This window comes from Taeniopygia guttata, chromosome W (assembly GCF_048771995.1).
Source record: "Taeniopygia guttata chromosome W, bTaeGut7.mat, whole genome shotgun sequence".
Classification (NCBI taxonomy): domain Eukaryota; kingdom Metazoa; phylum Chordata; class Aves; order Passeriformes; family Estrildidae; genus Taeniopygia; species Taeniopygia guttata.
Genome location: NC_133064.1, coordinates 30,369,683 through 30,393,030, shown reverse-complemented (window position 1 = coordinate 30,393,030; position 23,348 = coordinate 30,369,683). Strand labels below are relative to the sequence as shown.

The following is a 23,348-nucleotide window of genomic DNA, read 5'->3' as shown; positions in this document are numbered from 1 at the left end:
TGTGGAGCCTGGCTTTGGAGAAGGTGTCAGAATCCAAGTCCATCATCTTCAGCCTGCCAGAGACCAGGTGGAGCAAGAGGTTGTCAAGGTTGTCATCCTTGACATCATCCTCGCTGTCCCCAGCAGCAGCAGCCCCACCTGGTACAGCTTCTCCAGGGGCTCCTTCTTCTTCCCTGGGGCCAGACCAGGCTGTCAGGGTTCTGCCCAGGGCCCCAGCCATTCATGAACCATGACAAGCAAAACCAGGGGGATGGTGGCCCCCAGTGCTTGCCACACCAGGTCTCCAGCTCAGCTCCAGCCCAAGAGCTGCATGTTCCCCTCTGCTGCCCCCTACTCAGAGCAACAGGCAGGACAAAACCTGTCTGGTTGGCTTTGCCACTGATTACCAAGAGATGTGTGGAGCTGTAACCTGCCAGGCCCCTGGATCCAACCGTGCATGAGGATCTCTCCCATCTTCTAGGGCAGAGGAACACCCTGAACCCAAGGATCACAGAAAAGCTCTTCTAAGGATGGCCCATCCAAGGGCTGCATGGACAAACACCTCTTAATGACATCCTGGCACTCTGGGGAGAGAAACCAGAAATCAGTCAGTTGGAGAAGTTCCCCCTGTTCCCTTGCCCAGGCCATGCTGGGTGTGCCCAGAGCTGGGCCTAAACTTCCCCATGGATTCTCTGTTTGAAGGAGAGCAGGAGAGCAGGACATGTGCCACCTCCTCAGCAGCTGCCAGAGCAGGATGCCCACGAGCTGCTGCTGTCTCCCAGCACTGGTATTCCCCGTGTGCCCAGAGATGAGGATCCACCTTGAGAGAGCCGTCGTGGGAACAAGATCTGCCCCCAGATGATCTCCTTGCCCCTCCTCAACGGGTGCTTCCCTGTTGCCTTTATAAAGGACAACCAGGGACCTGGTTCAGATGGCAGCACGGCAGCCTGGTCTCGCCCGGGCTGCTCGGGCTAATTAACAGACGCATACACCAATATGGCAGACGGTTGAAAAAGCGTTTATTATCCTATCTCGTGGGTTTAAATAGTTTTGGGGGTTTTTGCTACGTCAGAGGGGGGTTGGGGGTCTCAGAAGTTAGTCGGGTAGTGGAAATTTACCAGGGCAGGTGTGGCTGCATTCTTCTGAGGCTCCTGGGGTCAAAAGATAGCGTGGGGGAGAGAGAGAGGGAGGGGTCTATCTTTCCGTCACACCCCGAGATCTTCCGTTCCGCCTGTCCCTATCCTACCACACTTCCCCATGACCAGGTGGTGCAGCAGGAGGCCCAGGGACCAGATCGTCGCTGCCTTGCCGTGGTAACGTTGGTGGTGGATCCACTCTGGTGGTCTGTAGGATAGGGTTCCTGTGGAACACAGACAGAGTTCAGCAGGGGGATGCTGTTGCTCCCAGAACCTGGCCCCAGCACCCCGGGCATGTGGGGGCTGCCCCAGTGGCACACGGTGTGACCGCTGCCCTCTTGCCAGCACCTGGGACATGTGTATGGACTCGGGGCTGGAAAAGAAGCCACTGGTACTAGAAGAGGGTAGCAGAAGCCCTGGAAAGGCACAACCATGACACACAAAAGAAAAACTCACCCAGTGGTGGAGAAAACCCCCTCTCCTCCCTGCTTGCATGGCCCCAAAAAATGTTAATAAGCCAAGGCAAACAAGGGGAGCAGAGCAGTCCAATCCCTTCCTCGCCTGCACACAAAACCCTCTGGGGTACGGGGTCAGACCCCCCTCTCTGCTACCCCCATGGAGGATTTTGTCGGGCTGGCTGCCCCAGCTTCAGCCCCAGCCCAGGCCACAGTGGGTGATGAAGGCTGTCGGCAGGGAGGGGAGTTGGGCCCCTTCACACTCCCACCCAAATCAACATGGCTCCAGCATTAATCCCATCCCAGCTACAATAGGGGAAGTGTGGAGTTGTGTTTTTTATGTTTTATTACATTTGTATTATGTATAGGTTTGTTTCATTTACCCCCGATTCTGTAACGGGTTTTCCCCAGGTTTTCCCGCCTTTCCCCGTGCGTCCGTTATCCCCAAAAATACCAAGTTATCCTCCCTGTTTACCCCAGATGCCTGTCTGTCACTCGGTGTCCCTTCCCCTCCACCTAGAATCTTCCACCTGGGACGCCGGGTGATTGGGAAAGGACCTGGGACCCTTCCCCTGTCTGTCCTTCATTGGATGTACCCCCGTATCCCACCACCCTCGAACCCCTCGCGGTTCTACCCCATTGGCTGTTCGGTTTTCCCCCGTTCTGTATTTAGTTCATTCGCACAGCTCGTTCCGGGCTTTCTCTGGCTGGCTCCAGCGCGCTCCGCCCCGCCCGCGCCGCTCCGGCAAACGCAGGCGCGGCACGCCTGGACTCCTTCAAATTACTGTATTCCCCATTGGATTACAATAAACAGAATTTGCCCCGCGGAGAAAGAGTCTCTTCATAATTCGCCGTGGGGTCACTGACTTCTCTCCGAACTCCCATAGCGCTCCCCAAAGCCCTGTGAGGGTCCAGCGGGAAGCGCTAGAAACCTGCCTGCCCCTCTCCCCCAGAGCTAGCCGGGGCAGGGGAAAGGCATCGGGGAGAGGAGCGCTTCATCAGGGAAGCCCCAGTGCTGCATCTCGGCTGGGCCATGAGATGCCCAGGAGCATCCCCTGGCAGGGCTCACCTGCAAACTGGGTGTAGGCTGTGTCTTGGAGGAAAGTGCCACAGCCATAGTCGATCAGTGTCAGCTGCCTGGTGCCCAGGTCAAGCAGGATGTTCCCTGGTTTGATGTCCCTGTGAAGGACCCCGCAGCTGGTGCAGCGCCGCACAGCCTCCAGCACCTGGCGGAACAGCCCCCACGCCTCCTCTGGCAGAAACCCCTAGTCTGCCAGGAAACCCGACAGGTCCTGGCAATGCTCCGGATGCTCCAGCACCAGCACAAAGCTGTCGGGGAGATGAAGCCACTCCAGGAGCTGAATGACACCAGCACAGCCAGAGGAGACTTTGTCCAGCAGCAGAATCTCCAGGGGTGCGCTGGTGCCATCGGGCTGCGGGAGGACCAAGATACTGTCAGTGGGGCTGATGCCGTGCTGGGGGTCGGGAACCCCTCAGCCAGCCTGGGATGCTCTGCTCCCTGCGCTGACCCCACGCCTGCTCTCCCTTGAGGTGTCCTGGCAGCTCCCACCCTGCCGGGCCCCGGCTCATGCCCGCCCGGCACGGCCCGGCTTCTGCCGCTGGCTCCGCTCACTCACCAGCTTGCCCCAGTGCTGGACGCGGTTCCCTGGCACCCTTTTGATGGCCACCTGCGAGCCAAGGGCAGCAGTGGCCGCGCCACCTGTGTCCTCCACGGGGCCCGGGAGAAGATGGGGCCGGGCTGGGACCGGAGCCCACGGCGGGGCTGGCGCCGGGCTCGGGCCAGGCGGAGCCAAAGGGCGGCGATGCCGCCCCAGCCCCAGGCACTGATGCCCGCCCGGCAGCGGCACCGCCAGCACGGCCAGAGCCGGGCAGAGGCGAGACCGCGGCGGGACGGCCGGGGCGGGGACGGGGCAGCCCCGCCCGGGGCCGGGGGCGGGCCGGGGGCATGGCCCGGCCGGGCAGGGGGAGAGGGAGAGCGGGAGAGGAGGGGACAGCGGGAAAGGGATAGCAGGAGAGTGTGCGGGAGAGCGGGAGAGAGTGTGGGACAGCGGGAGAGGGAGAGGAGATGCAAGAGGGAATTGATAGAGTAGCTGCTGTAGCTGCTTTCGCTGCTTTCGCTGCTTTCGCTGCTTTCGCTGCCGCTGCTGCCACTGCAGCTGAAGCTCCGTGTCTGTGTGTCCCCGTGTCCGTGTGTCCCCGTGTCCGTGTGTCCCCGTGTCTGTGTGTCCGCTGCCTGCTCGCCCCCGCGCCCAGCCCTGCGCTCCCCGGGGCAGCCCCTGAGCCTGTCCAAACACAGGAACTTTGCCGTGTTCAGCCCAGACCCAGAGTCTGGACTCCTGCCCAGGGGCACAGGAATCCCCTCGGTCACTGCTGTGCATTGTCCCTGCTGAGGGTCAAACACTATTGGAGCACATTCCCTGAATGCTGAATTTGTACCTGACCCAAGAACTGCACTTAGTCCCCAGCACAGCTTTCCAAAAAAAAAAAAAACAGGGGAAGGCAAAATGTGTGTAGCTCATGGTATTTCACACTGTCTAAAACTTGCCAAGTCATGGATCATAGAAGTGAGATCCATTTGCAATTAATGGGAAGAAGTAGTGAAAGATAGAAAAGGGGAGCATAAAAATAAACAGAGAAAAACATCTTGGATTGTTTCTTTCCATTTTCATTTCATTTCTTAAAAGCTGTTTCAGTTTTCCCAGAATCTTCTCCACAGTCCTGTTTGCTGTTTCCAGGAACCTTTGCTGGAGAACGAGGAAGCTTTGAGCAGCTTCTGTCACAAGATATGCCACCAGCTGCAGCTTCTCTTCACTTTCCACACAGTGTGGGCAGCTCGACTCTTGCAGAAAAGTGGGACAAATATTTGAGGAACTTTACAACTTGTTCTTTCTTTTCCTTGTGTGCTGGGCAGTTGTATCATTGGTGAGGTTTTCACTGTTCTTGTTCTACCCTAAGAAACCATGACAGGCTCCCAAGAATTGTCAGGGTATGTAAGCCTGACTGAACGCAGAGAAAGAATCTGCAGCCAGAAATGGAGAGCAGTGTGATAATCATTCCAACATCCCCATGGACAGCTTGAAAGTGATGTAGAAGATGAAAATGGGCTGACAGAGGGAGTTTGTTTCTGTGTTCAGTTTAGAAGCTTCCACCTCTCAAGCGCTGATATAAATCAAGAGTACAATCAGTTCATGAAAAGCACCAGAACAAGCTGGTCCTCTCAGTGGATAGCTGAAAGAATCTGAAAAGGAGAAATGCAGGAAATGACTTTGTGAACTTTCCCTGTATGATGGATCAGTTTTCCTAATAATGTCCAGTCCATTCCCTCTGCTTTTCTCCTTCCTAACAAGGCCATTTTCATCCCAGATTCACTGTGAAATGGGAACCCTGAGCTTGTGGAAGTGCCTGAAAGATGCCCTGTTCCTCTGCAGGGACACTCAGGCTGAAACAGGAGCCGGAGCCCTCTCTGGGGAAGCCTCCTCCGAGCTGGAATTTGTGCCGTGCTGGGAGAGGAGGAGGAGGGGAGAAGGCTGGGCACTGTGTGGCAGGAGCAGGGATTTGGGCCGCAGGACATTCCATCTGCGCTGCTGCCCCGCAATGGGTGGGAACGCTGTGGGGAAGACTGTGGGGGACACTGGAGCGGAATATGGATGACACTGGGGGGAACTGGGAGGGCCTTGGAATGAACTCAGGTGTATTGGGAGGGACTGGGCTGTGCTGGGAGGGACTGGAGGGGCACTGGGGTTGTACTTGGCTGTACTGGTGATGAACTGGGCTGTGCTGGGAGGGACTGGAGGGGCACTGGGGCTGTACTGGGGATGAATTGAGCTGTACTGGGAGGGATTGGAGGGGCACTGGGCCTGTACTGGGCTGTACTGGGGATGAACTGGGCTGTACTGGGGATGAACTGGGCTGTGCTGGGAGGGACTGGAGGGGTGTTGTGGTTTGACATGGAAAAAGAAGTTTTTTGGAAGGAAGAGGTTAATTTGGATATTGACTAATTGAAGGTAAATATGTTTTTCAGAATATAGAGGGGTTACAAGTAGAATTGTTAGGTTAGTGTGTAGCGCAGGTTTCTTTTGCTTGGTAGAGGTTGGGTGGGTGTTGCCTTTATAAAGGACAACCAGGGACCTGGTTCAGGGAACAGCACGGCAGCCTGGTCTCGCCCGGGCTGCTCGGGCTAATCAACACACGCAGACACCAATATGGCAGACGGTCGAAAAGGGTTTATTATCCTATCTCGTGGGTTTAAATAGTTTTAGGGGTTTTTGCTACGTCAGAGGGGGGTTGGGGGTCTCAGGGGCTAGTCGGGTAGTGGAAATTTACCAGAGCAGGTGTGGCTACATTCTTCTGGGGCTTCTGGGGTTAATAGATAAGTGGGGAAGAGAGATGGGGAGGGGTCTATCTTTCCGTGACATCCCGTGGTGGTCTTCCGCTCCGCCTGTCCCTATCTACCACATCTTCCCCCTCCTTATCACATATAAAATGAGGTAGTCGTAGGTATAGGCACTGGAGTGAGGTACAAACTTGCAACTTGTTAAGGAAAGGGTGGTTTAGTAGATCTGGGTAGATTTTTCAAGGCAGGTGCTGAAGGCTTTAGCTACTGACTGTGTTTGCAGTTTTTTGGTTTATAGCATTTGTTGGTGGCCTATGAACAGAATGTTTGCCCTTTTCAGACGGGCCTGAACAAACGAGACTAGTTTGTTCAGCAGGCATGGTCCTATGGTAATAGCCAAAAGCAGTATTGCCAGTGGACCTACCAGGGCGGAAATTAAAGTGGTGAGCCAAGGTGATTGATTGAACCAGGATTCAAACCAGCTCTGCTGGGTCTCCCTGTCTCTCTTTCTCTGAGCCAGTCTGTCTCGAAGTTCTGCCATGGAGTCTTTAACGACTCCCGTATGATCTGCATAAAAGCAGCATTCCTCCTTCAAAGCTGCACACAATCCCCCCTGCTGCATAAACAAAAGGTCCAGACCTCGCCTATTTTGTAAAACTACTTCTGAAAGCGAAGAGACTGATTTCTCTAGGTAGGAGATGGATTTCTCGATCCTCTGCAGGTCCTCGTCGATGGTCATTTGCAGCTGAGAGAGTCCGTGCTGCTGGGTTGCGATGGCTGAGACGCCCGTGGCGGTGCCAGCTGCTCCCAGGCTGAGCAGCATCGCGATAGTTATACCTGTGATGATTTCCCTTTTGTGGAGTCTGTTAGGTTCTTCGAGAAGATGGTATATCTCTTCGTCTGAGTGATACAATACCCTGGGGACAATCAGAACTTGAACACAGAAATCAGTAGAGTCATTGAATTTGGCAAGGAACACACAAGGACTCACTCCGGACCTTTGGCAAACCCACATCCCAGACGCAGATGGGATCACCCACTTGTTAGTTTTTCTGTTGGGTTTGACAACTTTAGTGCAGAAGTTGCCTTTCTGCTTTGCTAAGGTTGCATTCCCAAAACATCTGCCCTGTCCTGTGATTTGACTCAGGGTGATTCCTCTGCGGGGAGTGTCCCATCTGCACTGGTGGGGGGCACTGGCTGTGGAGTAACTGAAGGGGGTGTTCAAAGCAATGCCTTCATAAAAAGGGGGTTTGACATCATAGCAAAGCCAACAGGAGTTAGTTAGGTTTGGTTTGGTTTCGTTTAGGGTTAGAAAGGTAGCTTCTAGCATACGAAAGATTGGGTTTGGGTCTGACTCAGCCGTGCGGCCTATCTGGGCGGTATCTGCAAGGCTGGTCGGGGTGTCAGTGGCTTTTGGGGTCAGGGTTTTGGGGTGGGTTGTGTTTTTCCCTCTCAGCACATTCTTGATAATTTTGTTGGGTCCCACTGGTCGAGGTGTTGGCGGATGGAGCCTGATAATTCTCACATTCACCCACCTCCTCAGTCCTCTGAGGACCACTGTCCATGTTCTACCCGTGGCCCAGCTAGGGTGATCTGGCTGTAGGACAGTCATGTTATAACTTACGCATCCCCGTTGTCTAGGCTGTGCAGTGTGGTCTCCGCAGCCAAAGGGTGCCCAGGTGAACTGTAAGAATTTGTCGGGCTCCTGCGGTTGCCACCCATCTCCCCATGGTCTGGCATCTGTAACAATGGTTTCGCAGCCCCAATACCCACAATGTCCCCACCCCGGGTAGTCACAGTACCTTTTCCCTGGGTTGGACGCTGGGCACCAGTAAGATATGTACATGAGTATGATGTGTGGGCTTGAGGGCCGTATTTTCGGTTGCCCTGGAAACAGATCGGCTATGTGGAATACGAAGGATGGAGCGTTTGCGGTGGTGACCTCTTTGAACACCTTGTCACTTGAAAGATGTTGCATGACCCATCTGAACGGCTGGTGAGGGTAGTGGCCTGGGTCGGCTTGCCCCCCAGCCGCTAACCCCACCAGCAGGATTGCACAGAGACACTGTGCGAGTCTGGGTCTCCCCGCCGTGGGACGCTCAGGTTCTGTCTGGTGGCTTGGTGGTCCGTTATCTCTCTCTGGAGCAGGGGTGTGTGTGTCGCGGGGACGGTCCACGAGCGTGTCCTGCGAACGAAAACTCACAGTTTTCCATTAGTTTCATTCTGAAGGTCAGGTTTGATCGACCTGAGTGGACACCACCTGATCTTGTCCTCCTTTTTAACTGCCGCGTACCCCCGTCCCGTAAGCACCAGTCTCCAGCCCCGTTCCCACTCGCCTAGCTCGTTTTTGACCATGACCTGTGGGCCCTCCTCTAGTGTCTGGGTGGCCCAGTGTTTTCGAATGGAACTGTTTGCTTCATCTCCCCTAGGGAATTGGTTCAGTGCTAATAGCGCGGTTGCTAGCATGCGTGTCTGGTCTCCTGAGGGGATGGAATTGGCAAAGCCCTCTGCCTTTGCCAACACTTCTAACTTGGCTTTTAGGGTCTGATTTGCTCGCTCGACAATGGCCTGTCCGGTGCTGTTATATGGGATTCCCTGCGCTAAGGTGATACCCCACACCGAGGCGAATTCCCGCACTGATTTGGAGATAAAATTGGAAGCATTGTCAGTTTTAATTTGCTTGGGGATACCAAGCCATGCCATAACTGTCAGCCAGTGCTGGATCGTGGCCTTGGAGTTGGGTTTGAGGTGCTGTGTCGCTATGATCACTCCGCTGTAGGTGTCCACTGTCACTGCAAGCCATGCTCGGGGCTTTAGCAGTTCGCAGAGGGTGAAGTCTGACTGCCAGATTTCTGACGCCTTGAGGCCCCTTGGGTTGACTCCACCGGTCCATAGGGGTGACTTCTGGCAGTGAGGGCAGGTGGCCACTACGTGTCTCGCGTCTGCTGTCGAGATCCCGCATCTCTTCGCCAGTGCTTTGGCCCCTATGTGGAGTGACTCGTGCAGCTGACGAGCTTCCTGCAGCGTCCACACTCCCTTCGCTGCGGCATCTGCTTTGTCATTTCCAGTCTGGAAGAAGCCCTTGACTGGGTTATGGCTGTTGACGTGGATGACGGACACGGTGCCCTGGCGTGAGGAGAGTGCCTCTTCAAGCATGGAGGCCGTCGTGGATGTTGACACACCTGGTCTTGACATGGCTAGGCAGAGCTTTGCCACGAATATAGAGTCTGTCACGATGTTGAGGTGTTCGTCCTGGAAAAGTCCGCACGCCAAGACCACTGCTGCTGCTTCCAGCTGTTGCACTGACAGCGTGGGGTCACACGTTTTGACACAATGCCATGTTTCTCCTGCCTGCCACACCGCTGCTGCAGTAGAAGTCGTGGAGGAGGCGTCTGTAAAGACCGTTGGTCCTGGTTGCGGTCGGTCCATGACCTTCGGTGGCACATCTATGTCGACAATGGTCAGTAGCTGGGTCCAGGGTGGTTTGGTGGCGTAGGAAATTTCTCCCCCGAAGCCGGTGAGAGCGAGGGCCAGGTGCTCCGATATTGCAGTTGACTCCGTGGTCGGTCGCTTGCGGAAGGGGAGGTGGATCCTTGCCGGCTCGGTCCCCAGGTGTCTCAGGGCGAGTCTCCTGCCTTTCATGATGAGGTTAGCAATGCACTCAACTCCTGGGGAGAATGCGTGAGTTGGTCTTCCGAGGACCACCCACTGGATCGGCTGGGATTTTTCGGAAGGTCCTTGGGCAAGTGCTCCCACTCCTCCCTTCTGCGTGAAGTGGACGTATAAGTCCAGTGGTACGCTCGGGTTCCATCTGGCAAGCAGGCTAGTGGACATCTGACGTTCGATGAAGTCGAGGGATTTCGTTGCTTGCGGCATCAGCTCCTTGGGGTCCCAGGGGTGTTTTCCTTTCAGGAGGTCATACAGGGGGTCCATGACCTCTGGGGGAACTAGGACGATGTTGCGGAGCCACTGCAGAGATCCCACGAGTCGCTGCATGTCGTGGAGGGTCTTGATGTCTCGGCGGACCTTTATCCTGGGTGGGGTCACGTAGGAGTTTGTGATCCCCACTCCCAGGAAGGTCACGCACGGTCCTCTCTTGATCTTCGTGTTCGCAATCTCGAAACCGTTGGCCTGGAGGGTTTCTGTGATCGTGGACACTAGGTGATCCACTTGGCCTGCCGATGGTGCCGCGACGAGGATGTCGTCCATGTACTGAATGATGGTCGCAGCAGGGTGGGAGTGTCGGACTGGCATCAGTGCCCTGTCCACGGTGATCTGGCATATGGTCGGGCTGTCCACAAGGCCTTGAGGTAGCACCTTCCATTGGAAGCGGAGGTTAGGTCGCTCGCCGTTCGGGAACACGATGGAGAAGGCGAACCGTTCTTTGTCCTCAGCATGCAGGGGTATCGAAAAGAAACAGTCTTTGATGTCCAGCACTGCGCACGGCTGCCCTTTGGGGATGGCTGAGTTTGCGGGCAGTAGTGTCTGAACTGGACCCATGGGCTGGATTGTCTTGTTCACTTCCCTCAGGTCGTGGACGAGGCGGTAGCCTTCTCCTGATCTCTTGGGGTTTACAAACACAGGGGTGTTCCACGGGCTGGTGGAGGGTTCGATGTGGCCCTTTTGTAGCTCGCGGTCGACCAGTTCCAGCAAGGCTGTCATTCGAGGCTTTGACAGGGGCCACTGCTCAACCCATACGGGGTCTGGTGATTTCCAAGTCAGTTTGATTGGTAGCAGTGGGTGTACAGCAGTGGCCCTCATTATAAATTTGTAATCCTGACTCCTAGCATGGCGAGGATGTCCCTTCCTATCAGGGGTGGGGAGTTTTGCAAGATATAGGGGTGGATTGCTACTGTTTGTTCTGGTCCTTTCTTTGTATGGAGCGTTATAGCTACCAATTGGGTGCTTTTCCAAGCTCGGGACAACCCTCCCACCCCGTTCACTGGGGGGACCTCCTTGTACTGCCAGTGTCGGGGCCATAGGGCTTGGGGTAGGATTGTGCAGTCTGCTCCTGTGTCTGCCCAAAACTGGAGCCCTATTACATGGGGGACCCGACTGCCATAGAGGCGGCATGTCCCCCAAATTTTCGGGGGTTCCTTCCCTATTTTTAGGGCCAGGGCCACCCAGGGGTTGTCCCGACCTGGGGTGCCCCCTGCTGACCGTGTGGCACAGGTGCTGCTTGCGGTGGCGGTGGGTACGAAGGCGCCGCAGGCTGTGCCGTGATACTCGCTGGCAGGGGTATGAAGTTGGCTGCTTCCTGTGGGAGAATGGGGTACGAGGGCTCCCCGCTCCATTGGGGGTTGGCATGGATGGGCCGCCTCATACTCGCAGCGGGAGGAGGCTGGGTGCGGCCCGCGGGCCCCCTCCCCTTTCCGTTTCCCTGGAGCCGGGACCTGCATTCCCTAGCAAGATGTCCCTTCCTCCCGCAGCCCCAGCAGGATCCCCGCGGGCGTGTTTGGGGCGGAGGCGCTGCGGCAGGCCGCCGTGCCGGCTGTGGGCAGCTCACCGCGATGTGACCCGCCTCACCGCACTTGAAACACACCATGGCATTGGTCAGGGTGTGGACAGCTGCCTGAATGGGCGTCAGGTGTTCCTCCCTAACTACGTGTCTGATCATGTCAGCCAGGCTAGCTCCGGCTGGCAGGGAGCGTAAAATATCCTTGGTAATAGAGTTGCACTGCTGGCGCAGGCAGTCGGCCACCACGGGGCCCTTTGCCTCTGCCGGCAGGGTGGAGGAGTCTATCGCTGCCTGCAGGCGATCTACGAACTGTGTGAAGCTTTCGCTCTCTGCCTGCCTCACGGTGGACCACGGTGCCGGCTTGGCCACGACTCGAGAGGCTGCGCGAATAGCCTCTCTAGCAGCCCGAGTGGTCGCCCTGACCTCCTCAGCCTGCATCTGTGCGGCTTGTTGCTGTGGCGTGATCATATCATCATGCTTTCCTTTCAGTCTGGATAAGCTCGATCTGTGTAGGGGCTGCCTCGCGCCAGACGCTTGGGCTAGCTGCTTCCTACAATTATCCTCCCATTCCTGCCTAAACACGATCATTCCCGCCCCGTCAAGTATCATGCGCCCTATCCGTTCGATATCAAAGGGAAGCAAGTCATCGTTGCTAAAAAGACCATCGATTAACGTAGTGACTATAGCCGAGTTGATCCCCTTTTCTGCAATGGCTTTGACAATTGACTGTATATCCTTTGGGTTTATCGGGGTATATACCCTTTGTTGGTTCCCTTCCGGACCGGTAAGCCTCACCGGGAAAGCTTGTATGGCGGCCGCTGGGGACCATTCAGCACAAGCTATCTTTATTTTCCCCCAGTCAGTAAACTGGGCTGATTCGTATTGTAGTTGTTTTTCGGCGCGGCTTAGAGCTTTACTCGGCTTTGTTTCAAGCTGTGCCGGTTCCGTTTCGTCCGTCTCGGAGCCATCGCTAGCCTCCGTCAGCTCCCCTGAGCTGGTGGAGCTGTCGCTGGTCTCCGAGCCGGAAGACGAGTGCCAGCGTACTTCCGTGGCCCGGCGCCGTTTTGTTCGGCCCTGAGCTCGCTCCTCCCCGTGGGGGTGGCGCCGCTCCCACCCCCCCGGCTCGCCGCGCCCCTTGCGGGAGGTGGTTTCTCCCTTATATGGTGGCAGCTTCAGACGGGGCCGCTGGTTGGTTCCGCGCTCTGTGCCGCTCTCCGCCCCCTTCTCCCGCGCGCGCGCATTCCCGAGATCGCGCGCTTCCCGGGTTTTCGCGCCGGGACCGCCTGCGCCCCGCCCCTCTCTGCCGCTCCCGGCGCCATGTTCAAAGGGATAGGGGGGCGGCATGGCGGCCCCGTCCTCCCAAGCCGCGGTTTCTGCGGCTCGGGCTTCTTTCGCCAGCCCTTGCCAGAAGCGCTCCGCGTGCCGTTGCGTCTCCGACAGCGGATCGCGGGCCGGCGGCGGCGGCGGGACGGAGGAATTTGCGGTCTCTCGGGGGGTTTTAGCGGTGGGGGGTTTTTGGGGGGTTTTCTGCGGCGGGGGTGTCTCGGGGGGTTTCTGCGGGGGGGGGTGGGCTCTGATCTGGGGGAGCGGGTGTCGCGCTGAGCCCCCCCGGGTCCCCGCAGCCGGGCGAATCGCTCTCAGAGGCAGTCTGCGTTCCCGCCCCCACACCGAGTTTGGGAGTAACTAATAAACACGTGTGCGCCGCGGTCCATGTCTCCTGCTCTTCTATCGCTTTGCGTAGGGCTTTCTCTACTTTGCCCCATGCTGTAAGGTTTTTGCCACTGCCTGAGGATTTTGTGTCCTCGGCTAGCGCGGCAGTGCATTTGTCCCATATTTCCGGATGTAATACATCCACAGGGCGCTCGATTGCCCCTAGCTCAAGCAATCTCGCTATGGCAAGATGAAAATCCTTGAGCTTACACCCAATACCCCACTGCGAATAAATAGCACTTACGATCCTTGCCATTGCGTCCATGACGCCCGCGGATCCTGGGGACGTCTCCCCTTGCGCCTAGATACGGTCCGACCGTTCCGGCCGCTGCTTCTGTCCAGGTGTATCCCGTCCGCCGGGGGAATTTTTCCTTTTTTTCTTCTTTTTTCCCGGGTTTCGGCACCAGTATGTTGCCTTTATAAAGGACAACCAGAGACCTGGTTCAGGGAACAGCACGGCAGCCTGGTCTCGCCCCGGCTGCTCGGGCTAATCAACACACGCAGACACCAATATGGCAGACGGTCGAAAAGCGTTTATTATCCTATCTCGTGGGTTTAAATAGTTTTAGGGGTTTTTGCTACGTCAGAGGGGGGTTGGGGGTCTCAGGGGCTAGTCGGGTAGTGGAAATTTACCAGAGCAGGTGTGGCTACATTCTTCTGGGGCTTCTGGGGTTAATAGATAAGTGGGGAAGAGAGATGGGGAGGGGTCTATCTTTCCGTGACATCCCGTGGTGGTCTTCCGCTCCGCCTGTCCCTATCTACCACAGGTGGGGGAGGGGGAAAGCGATGTGGTTTTAGTGAGGTAAGTTGAAGGGTAGAAGGGGACTGGAACTGGGCTGTTTTTTTGTAGATGGAAGGGTAGAGAAAATTGGGATGTCTTCGTGTTTTTTTAGAGTTTTTCTCTCTCATATGAGAGAGAAAGAGATAGGTGGAGGGAGGAGAAATGCTTTTAAAGTTTTTAATTTTGAATTAAAATCTGGGATGTCTTTGTGGTTTTTTAAGAGTTTTTTTCTCTTTTATGAGATAGAAAGAGAAAGGTGGTGGGAGGAGAAATGCTTTAAAACATTTTAATTCTAAATTTTGTGTATTTTTTTTCCCTTTCTTTTTTTTCTTTTATAGTAATATAATAGTAATACCTTAATAAAATTTTTCCCTTATTAAGCTTAAGCCTACTTTTACTCTATTCTCAATCACATTTCAAAACATTCAATTAAAAGACTACATTTTCATAAAGGCACTAACATTATGCCAAAGTCAAACCATAACAAGGGGCACTGGGGTTGTACTGGGCTATACCAGGGATGAACTGGGCTGTGCTGGGAGGGACTGGAGGGGCCAGAGGGATGCACTGGGCTGTACTGGGGATGAACTGGGCTATGCTGAGAGGGATTGGAGGGGCACTGGGGATGTAATGGGCTATGTGGGGATGAACTGGGCTGTGCTGGGATGGACAAAAGGGGCTGAATGGGCTGTTCCCGCCTCCACTGTATCCCATTTGCCGAGATGTCAGTGTGACAACTCAGACATGTCACGGTGATATCATAGAGATGTCAGTGTGACATCACAGAGAGCTGTGTGACATCACAGAAATGTCTGTGTGATATCATAGATATGTCTCTGAGACACCACAGGAAATCGTGTGACAACACAGAGATGGCCGTGTGACATCACAAAATGCTATGTGACATCACAGAGGGCTCTTTGACATCACAGTGATGTCTATGTGACATCACAGAGAGCTGTGTGACATCACAGAGATGCCAGTGTGACATCACAGAGATGTCTATGTGACATCACAGGAGTTTTTGTAACATCACAGATATGTGGGTGTGACGTCGCAGAGTGCTGTCTGACATCACAGATATATCAGTGTGACATTACAGAGAACTGTCTGACATCACAGAGATGTCTGTGTGACATCAAAGGAGGTTGTGTGACATCACAGAGATATCCGTGTGACATCAGAGAGAGCTGTGTGGTGTCACAGAGATGTTAGCGTGAAATCACAGAGATGTCAGTGTGACGTGACAAAAATCTGTGTGACCTCACGTCACCCCACAGGGTGAGAGTGACATCACCGATATGTCCGTGTGACATCACAAAATGCTGTGTGACATCACAGAGACCTGTGTGAGATCACAGTGTTCTCCATGTGACATCAGAGATATCTGTATGATATTACAGAGGTATATTTGTTACATTAAAGTAGGTTCTGTGACATCAGAGCAATGTCAGTATGACATCACAGAGATGTCAGTGTGACATTGCAAAAAGCTGTGTGACCTCACAGTGTCTGTGTAAAATCACAGAGATTTCTGTGTGACATCACAGGCAGCTGTATAACATGACAGAGATATCTGTGTGACATTAAAGTAAGTTTTGTGACATCACAACAATCTCAGCGTGACATCACAGAGATGTCTCTGTGGCATCACAGAGATGTATGTGTGACATCACAAATATGTCAGTGTGACATCACAAAAAGCTGTGTGACTGCAAAGTTTCTGTGTCATATCACAGAGATGTCCGTGTGACATCACAGAGATGCCTGTGTAACATTACACTGATGTCAGTGTGATATCACAGGAGGTTTTGTGACATAACAGAAATGTCATTGTGACATCACAGTCATGTCTGCGGGACATCACTGACAGGCCTGTGCGATATCACAGAGAGCTGTGGCATGTCAAAGAGATGTGAGTGTGATATCACAGATGTCAGTGCGACATCACAGAGATGTCTCTGTGATATCAGAGGAGTTTGTGTGACATCACAGAGACGTCAGTGTGATATCACAAAAAGCTGTGTGACTGCACAGTGTCTGTGTCATATCACAGAGATGTCAGTGTGAAATCACAGATATGTCATTGTGACATAAAAGTCATGTCGGTGGGACATGATTGTCACACCTGTGTGACATCACAGAGAGCTGTGGGATGTCACAAACATGTCAGTTTGATATCACAGAGATGTCAGTGAGATATCACAGAGATGTCCGTGTGACATCACAGAGATGTGTGTGTGATGTCACAGCGATGTTATGTGACATCACAGAGATGTCTGTGTGACATAACAGAGATATCAGTGTGACATTAAAAAGAGATGTCCATGTGATATCACAAAGAGCTGTGTGAAATCACGGAGACATCAGTGCGACCTCACAGAGATGTCACTATGACATCACAGAAAGCTTTGTGACATCACAAAGATGCCTATGAGACATTACAGGAGGTGGTGTGACATCACAGAAATGTCATTGTGACATCACATAGAGCTGTGGGATGTCACAGAGATGTCAGTGTGACATCACAGAGAGCTGTGTGACATCAGAGAGATGTCCGTGTGACATCACAGAGATGCCAGTGTGACATCACAGAGATGTCTGTGCGCCATCACAGGAGGTTGTGTGACATCACAGAGGTGTCAGTGTGACATCACAGAGAGCTGTGTGACATCAGATAGATTTCCCTGTGACATCACAGAAATGTCAGTGTGACGTGACACAAAGCTGTGTGACCTCACAGAGTCAGTGTGACATCACAGAGATGTCAGTGTGACATCACAGATATGTCATTGTGACATCACACTCAAGTCTGAGGTACATGACTGACATGCCTGTGTGACATTACATGGAAGCTGTGGGATGTCACAGACATGTCAGTGTGACATCACAGAGATGTCCGTGTGACATCACAAAGAGCTGTGCGACATCACAGAAATGTCAGTGAGACCTCATAGAGAGCTGTGTGACATCACAGATATGTCCATGTGACATCTCAGAGATTTCAGTGTGACATCTTGTTGATGTTATGTGACATCAAAGAGAGGTTTGTAACAGCACAGAGATGTCAGTGTGACATCAAAGAGATATCCATGTGACATCACAGGGATGTCCCTCTGACCTCACAGAGATGTCAGTGTGACATCACAGAGATGTCCATGTGACATCACAGAGAGCTGTGTGGCATCATAGTGATGCCAGTGTGAAATAACAGAGATGTCTGAGTGAGATCACAGAAGTTTGTGTGACATCAGTGAGATTTCCGTGTCACATCACAGAGATGTGTGGTATACCGGAGAGCTGTGTGATGTCACAGAGATATCAGTTCGACCTCACAGAGATGTCAGTTTGACATCACAGAGAGCTTTGTGAAAGCACAGAGATGTCAGTGTTACATCACAGGAGGTTGTGTGACATCACAGAGATTTCTGTGTGACATAAAAGCAATGTCACTGTGATTTCACAGATATGTCATTGTAACGTCAAAGCCATGGCTGTGGGAAAAGACTGACATGCCGTTGTGACATCACAGAGAGCTGTCTGACATCGCGGAGATTTCCTTGTGACATCAGCGAGAGCTGTGTGACATCACAGAGATGTCCGTGTGACATCACAGAGATGTAATTGTGGCATCACATAGAGCTCTGTGACATCACAGAGATTTCAGTGTGATATCAAAGAGAGATGTGTGACATCGCAGAGATGTCAGTGTGACATCACAGAGGTGCCTGGGTGACATCATAGTGATGTTGGTGTGACATCACAGGAGTTTGTGTGACATCACCAATATATGAGCATGACATCAGAGAGATGTCAGTGTGACCTCACAGAGAGCTCTTTGACATCACAGAGATGACAGTGTAACATCACAGTGCCGTAATGTGACATCACAGAGATGTCAGTGTGACATCCCAGAGATTTCCATGTCACATCAAAAAGGTCTTTGTGGCATCACAGAGTTATCAGAGTGACATCAAAGAGAGCTGCGTGACCTCACACTGATGTCCGTGTGACATCACAGACGTGTCAGGGTGACATCACATAGATGTTGTGTGACATCACTGAGAGTATTGTGAAATCACAGAGATGCCAAGGTGACATCAGAGAGATGTCATTGTGACATCATATAGAGCTGTGTGACATCACAGAAATGTCAGTGTGACATCACAGAAAGCTGTGTGAAATCACAGAGATGTCGGTGTTACATCACAGTAATGTTATGTGACGTAACTGAGATGTCCGTGTGACATCACAGAGATGTCAGTGTGACATCAAAGAGATGTCCATGGGACATCACAGAGAGCTTTGTGACATCACACAAATGTCAGTGTGAAGTCACAGAGAGCTGTTTGACCTTACAAAGATGTCAGTGTGACATCACAGCAATGTCATTGTTGCATCACATAGAGCTGTGTGACATGAAAGAGATGGCAAGGTTACCTCCCAGAGATCTCAGTGTGACATCACAGATATGTCCATTTGACATCGCAGAGAGATGTGTGACATCACAGAGATGCCAAGCTGGCATCACAGGGATATCTGTGTGACATCACAGAGATGTCTCCATGACATCACAGATATGTCAGTGTGACATATCAGATTTCAGTGTGACAACACAGAGATGTCATTCTGACAACACACAGAGCTTTGTGACATCAAAGAGATGTCAGGGTTACCTCACAGAGATATTAGTGTGACATCAAAGAGATGTCCATGTGACATCACAGACAGCTGTGTGACATCACAATTTGCCTGTGTGACATCAAAGGAGTTTGTGTGACATCATATACAGCTGTGTGACATCACAGAGATGTCAGTGTGACATCCGAGAGATGTCAGTGTGAAATCACAGAGATGGCATTGTGACATCACAAAGAGCTGTGTGACATCGCAGAGATGCCAGTGTGACATCACAGAAGTTTGTTTGATATCACAGGTACGTCACTGTGACATCACAGAAATGTCAGTGTGACATAACAGAGATGCCATTGCGACATCACTAATAGCTGTGTGACATCACAGAGATGCCAGTGTGACATCACAGAGATGTCAGTGTGACATCACAAGGATGTCCATGTAACATCACAAAGAGCTGTGTGACATCACAGAGATGCCAGTGTTACATCACAGAGATGTCAGTGTGACATCACGGAGAGCTGTGTGACATCACAGAGATGTCTGTGTTATGTCACAGGAGTTTGTGTGACATCACAGAGATGTCTGTGTGACATCACAGAGCGCTTTGTGACATCACAGACATGTCAGTGTGACCTCACAGAGATGTCATTGTGACAAAACATAGAGCTGTGTGACATCACAGGATTTTCTGCAACATCACAGATATGTCAGTGGGCCATCACAGAGATTTCCACGTCAGATAACAGAGATGTCCCTGTGACATCAGAGGAGTTCTTGTGACATCACAGACATCTCCGTGTGACATTAGAAAAAGTTGTGTGACGTCACAGAGTGTCCTTTTTTTAGGGCAAATTTAGGGAAAACCCTCTGGAAGGATCCCCCAGAAAACATACTCACACGCCCCCTCCCAACCCATCTGGTTCGGGAAAATTTTTCTCTGAGAGAAGTGGAAAAGAACCTGTTTATTCAACGAACAGAGCACCCCCCAGCACCTAAAAGAAAATTAACAACACCAGATGACAACAAAACTCCTTCAGCACTCTGAAGAGATGGCTGCTGCAGATTACAAAATGCAGGATCTCGGTGCTCCTCGGTGTTTCCCAGGTCCCAGTCTGGAGGAGGTTGGATGGTATTCAGGAAGAGGAAAGGAAAAGAAACAGTCCAGGGAAAGAACTGGACTGCTTAGCTAAACTAACTAGGAAGCAAAGGCAAAAGCAGAAGCAAGCCAAGCAAGCAAAGCAAAAGCAAGCCAGCCAGCACTAGCCTTTTCTAGACAGCAGATCATGGGGGGAGGTGAACTGGCTTATAACAACGCAAAACAAACCTTCACTTTCAGAGTCAGTTCTGAAGGCACAGAATATAGCATCAAACGTAAACAGAACACAGGATTGGAGATACAAACACCATAACGTCACCCTAGGACATTCCACCCCTTATCTCCATATCTTGAACATCATGTAAAAACTCCATCAAGTTAAAACTTGTATCTTTCACTCACTCATACCTTCGACACTTACACATTTCCTTCTATTTCACTTGCTCAAACCTTTGACACTTACACATTTCCTTCTTTCTCATGTCTGTGTGTTTTCATGCACAGACATTGGCACTAACATCCAGCAAACTGTGATATTTGCACAATAGTTTCACCCCACAATCAGATCTCCCTGAGGTACGCATCGTGTTGTTCCATCTCTCTGCATTATCCACCATGTACAACCGCGTCCCTGAGCAAAGAATCCCACGAATGGGTTTGTCTGTACTTGAGGCAGGATTGATCCACCCCTATTTCCCTAACAAACCTCGGACATGTGCCACTGGGACTTTATTTCCGTCTACTATATTCAGGGGCTCAGACTGGGCAGGACCTGCTCGATTGGTGGAACCTCGGCTGTTAACTAACCAGGTGGCCTTTGCTAAATGTTGCTCCCAAGTTTTGAAAGATCCCCCACCCAATGCTTTTAAGGTGTTTTTTAACAGTCCACTGTACCTCTCCACTTTGCCTGCAGCTGGTGCATGGTAGGGGATGTGGTACACCCACTCAATGCCATGTTCCCTAGTCCAGGTGTTGATAAGGCTATTCTTGAAATGAGTCCCATTGTCTGACTCAATCCTCTCAGGGGTACCATGCCTCCAAAGGACCTGCTTTTCAAGGCCCAGGATGGTGTTACGGGCTGTAGCATGAGACACAGGGTAGATTTCCAACCATCCTGTGGTGGCTTCTACCATTGTGAGCACGCAGCGCTTGCCTTGGCGTGTCTGGGGCAGTGTGATGTAGTCAATCTGCCAGGCCTCTCTATATTTGTACTTAGACCGCCGCCCACTATATCAGAGGGGCTTCACCCACTTGGCCTGTGTCATGGTTTGACACGGGAAGAGAATTTTTTTTTTTAAAAAGAAGAGGTTCACCAGTCAGGAGTCAAGTTTAAATACTGACACTTAGAGTGACTAATTAAAGGTAGACACGCCTTTGAGAACACAGAGGGGTTAAAAGCTAAATTCTTAAGAAGACTCGTCCTTCTTTAGTTCCGGTTACCACATAGTACGGACCTCTCCCCTGCCCAGCCCGGGCTGGGTGGGGGAGGGGAGCTATGCGGCCTGTAGAAGTAAGCCCAAGGGTGGAGGGGATGCAATCAGACCTGGCCCCCTGCAGATGGAAGGGTGGAGAAATCTGGGATGTCTCCGCTCCCCCCAGAGTCTCTCTATCTTCCAAGAGAAAAAAAGAGACAGAGACTCGGTAGTTTTATCAGCAGTTTGCCGCAGGGAAGGAGAAGAGCGGGGGGGCCGCAAGGTGCCCAGCCGGGCTGTGGGAGCTGGAGCCTGGGCAGCGAGCCATCCTTGGGAGTTGGGACTTTTAACCCTTCCTGAGAAATGAAGGCTTTATGAAATATTACTCCTCCTGAATTTGAAGAAGAGAGAGACAGCTTAAAACCTCAGATGTTTAGAGAAGAAGGTTGGGGGCAGATGATAGAGTGGCTTTTTAGCTGGACTCTGCTTGTTTACCATAAACTAAACCACTCTTTCTTTTCAAAAGAGACTGCATTTTAGGGGGATGCATTAGTAGGCCAAGAGACCTTCTGCAGCAACTACCAGTTTTAGAGTAGACAGAGAGAGAGCTGAGGAGGGTGTGAAGATGCCCTCCATCTTCAGGAAGAAGAGAAGGCGATCTCTGTCTTTTGGACCCTCAGCCCCAGGGGAAAATGGGGGAGACTCTAGTCCCGAATTGTGATACTGGACTGTTGTTCCTGGTAGTCCTTAGCAAAGCATCCTTAAAGGGGCCCTATAAGCAGTCTCTGTCCATGCCCGGTGGTGAGAGCACTGTGACATAGAGAGGAGAATGTCACACTGGCCCGGTGTGTCTGGGCGGTGCCACGTGTGACATTGGAAACACAAAAAGTAGCAGTTGTGTTTCCTGGGAGTCTATGGTTGCAAGGGGGACTCCTCTCTTCCCCGATGGACTCAGTATTGATTATATTAAAGGGTGAAAACTTGATTAAAGATCCAAATAGGTCTCGCTGGGGTTTCGTGGAGTTAAGTAGAGGGAGGAGAAATATTTTGGAAAGTTTTCATTTCGAATTTTGTGTGTTTTTTCTTTCCTTTCTTTTCCTTTTATAGTAGTAGTAGTAGTAGTGTAATAAAACTTTTTCTTTTGTTATTAAGTTTAGCCTGCTTTGCTCTGTTCTTAATCACATTTCACAGCATTTAATTAATAAATTGTATTTTCATGGGGCGCTGGCATTGTGCCAGCGTCAAACCATGACATTTTTGGTTCCCTGACCGGGAAAATCGAATTTTAGGTAAGATAAGATAGTGATAAGATAAAGGCTGTGAGATAAGATCAAAAAAAAAAACAAAAGCAAAGCATAAGTTTAGTTAAATGTAGTTTTAGTAATTATTTTTTATAATCTGTGTTCTCAGAGGCAAAGGGTGGAGTGTCATGGTTTGACACGGGAAGAGAATTTTTTTTTTTAAAAAGAAGAGGTTCACCAGTCAGGAGTCAAGTTTAAATACTGACACTTAGAGTGACCAATTAAAGGTAGACACGCCTCTGAGAACACAGAGGGGTTAAAAGCTAAATTCCCAAGAAGACTCGTCCTTCTTTAGTTCCGGTCACCACATAGTACGGACCTCTCCCCTGCCCAGCCCGGGCTGGGTGGGGGAGGGGAGCCATGCGGCCTGTAGAAGTAAGCCCAAGGGTGGAGGGGATGCAATCAGACCTGGCCCCCTGCAGATGGAAGGGTGGAGAAATCTGGGATGTCTCCGCTCCCCCCAGAGTCTCTCTATCTCCCAAGAGAAAAAAAGAGACAGAGACTCGGTAGTTTTATCAGCAGTTCGCCGCAGGGAAGGAGAAGAGCGGGGGGGCCGCAAGGTGCCCAGCCGGACTGTGGGAGCTGGAGCCTGGGCAGCGAGCCATCCTTGGGAGTTGGGACTTTTAACCCTTCCTGAGAAATGAAGGCTTTATGAAATATTACTCCTCCTGAATTCGAAGAAGAGAGAGACAGCTTGAAACCTCAGATGTTTAGAGAAGAAGGTTGGGGGCAGATGATAGAGTGGCTTTTTAGCTGGACTCTGCTTGTTTACCATAAACTAAACCACTCTTTCTTTTCAAAAGAGACTGCATTTTAGGAGGATGCATTAGTAGGCCAAGAGACCTTCTGCAGCAACTACCAGTTTTAGAGTAGACAGAGAGAGAGCTGTGGAGGGTGTAAAGATGCCCTCCATCTTCAGGAAGAAGAGAAGGCGATCTCTGTCTTTTGGACCCTCAGCCCCAGGGGAAAATGGGGGAGACTCTAGTCCCGAATTGTGATACTGGACTGTTGTTCCTGGTAGTCCTTAG

The 23,348-nt window shown here is 51.9% G+C and overlaps 1 pseudogene; it reads right to left on the bottom strand.

The window, feature by feature from the left end:
• Window positions 1–456: 456 nt before the first annotated feature.
• On the bottom strand, window positions 457–13,348 carry LOC121468359 (serine/threonine-protein kinase pim-1-like; annotated as a pseudogene).
• Window positions 13,349–23,348: the final 10,000 nt, after the last annotated feature.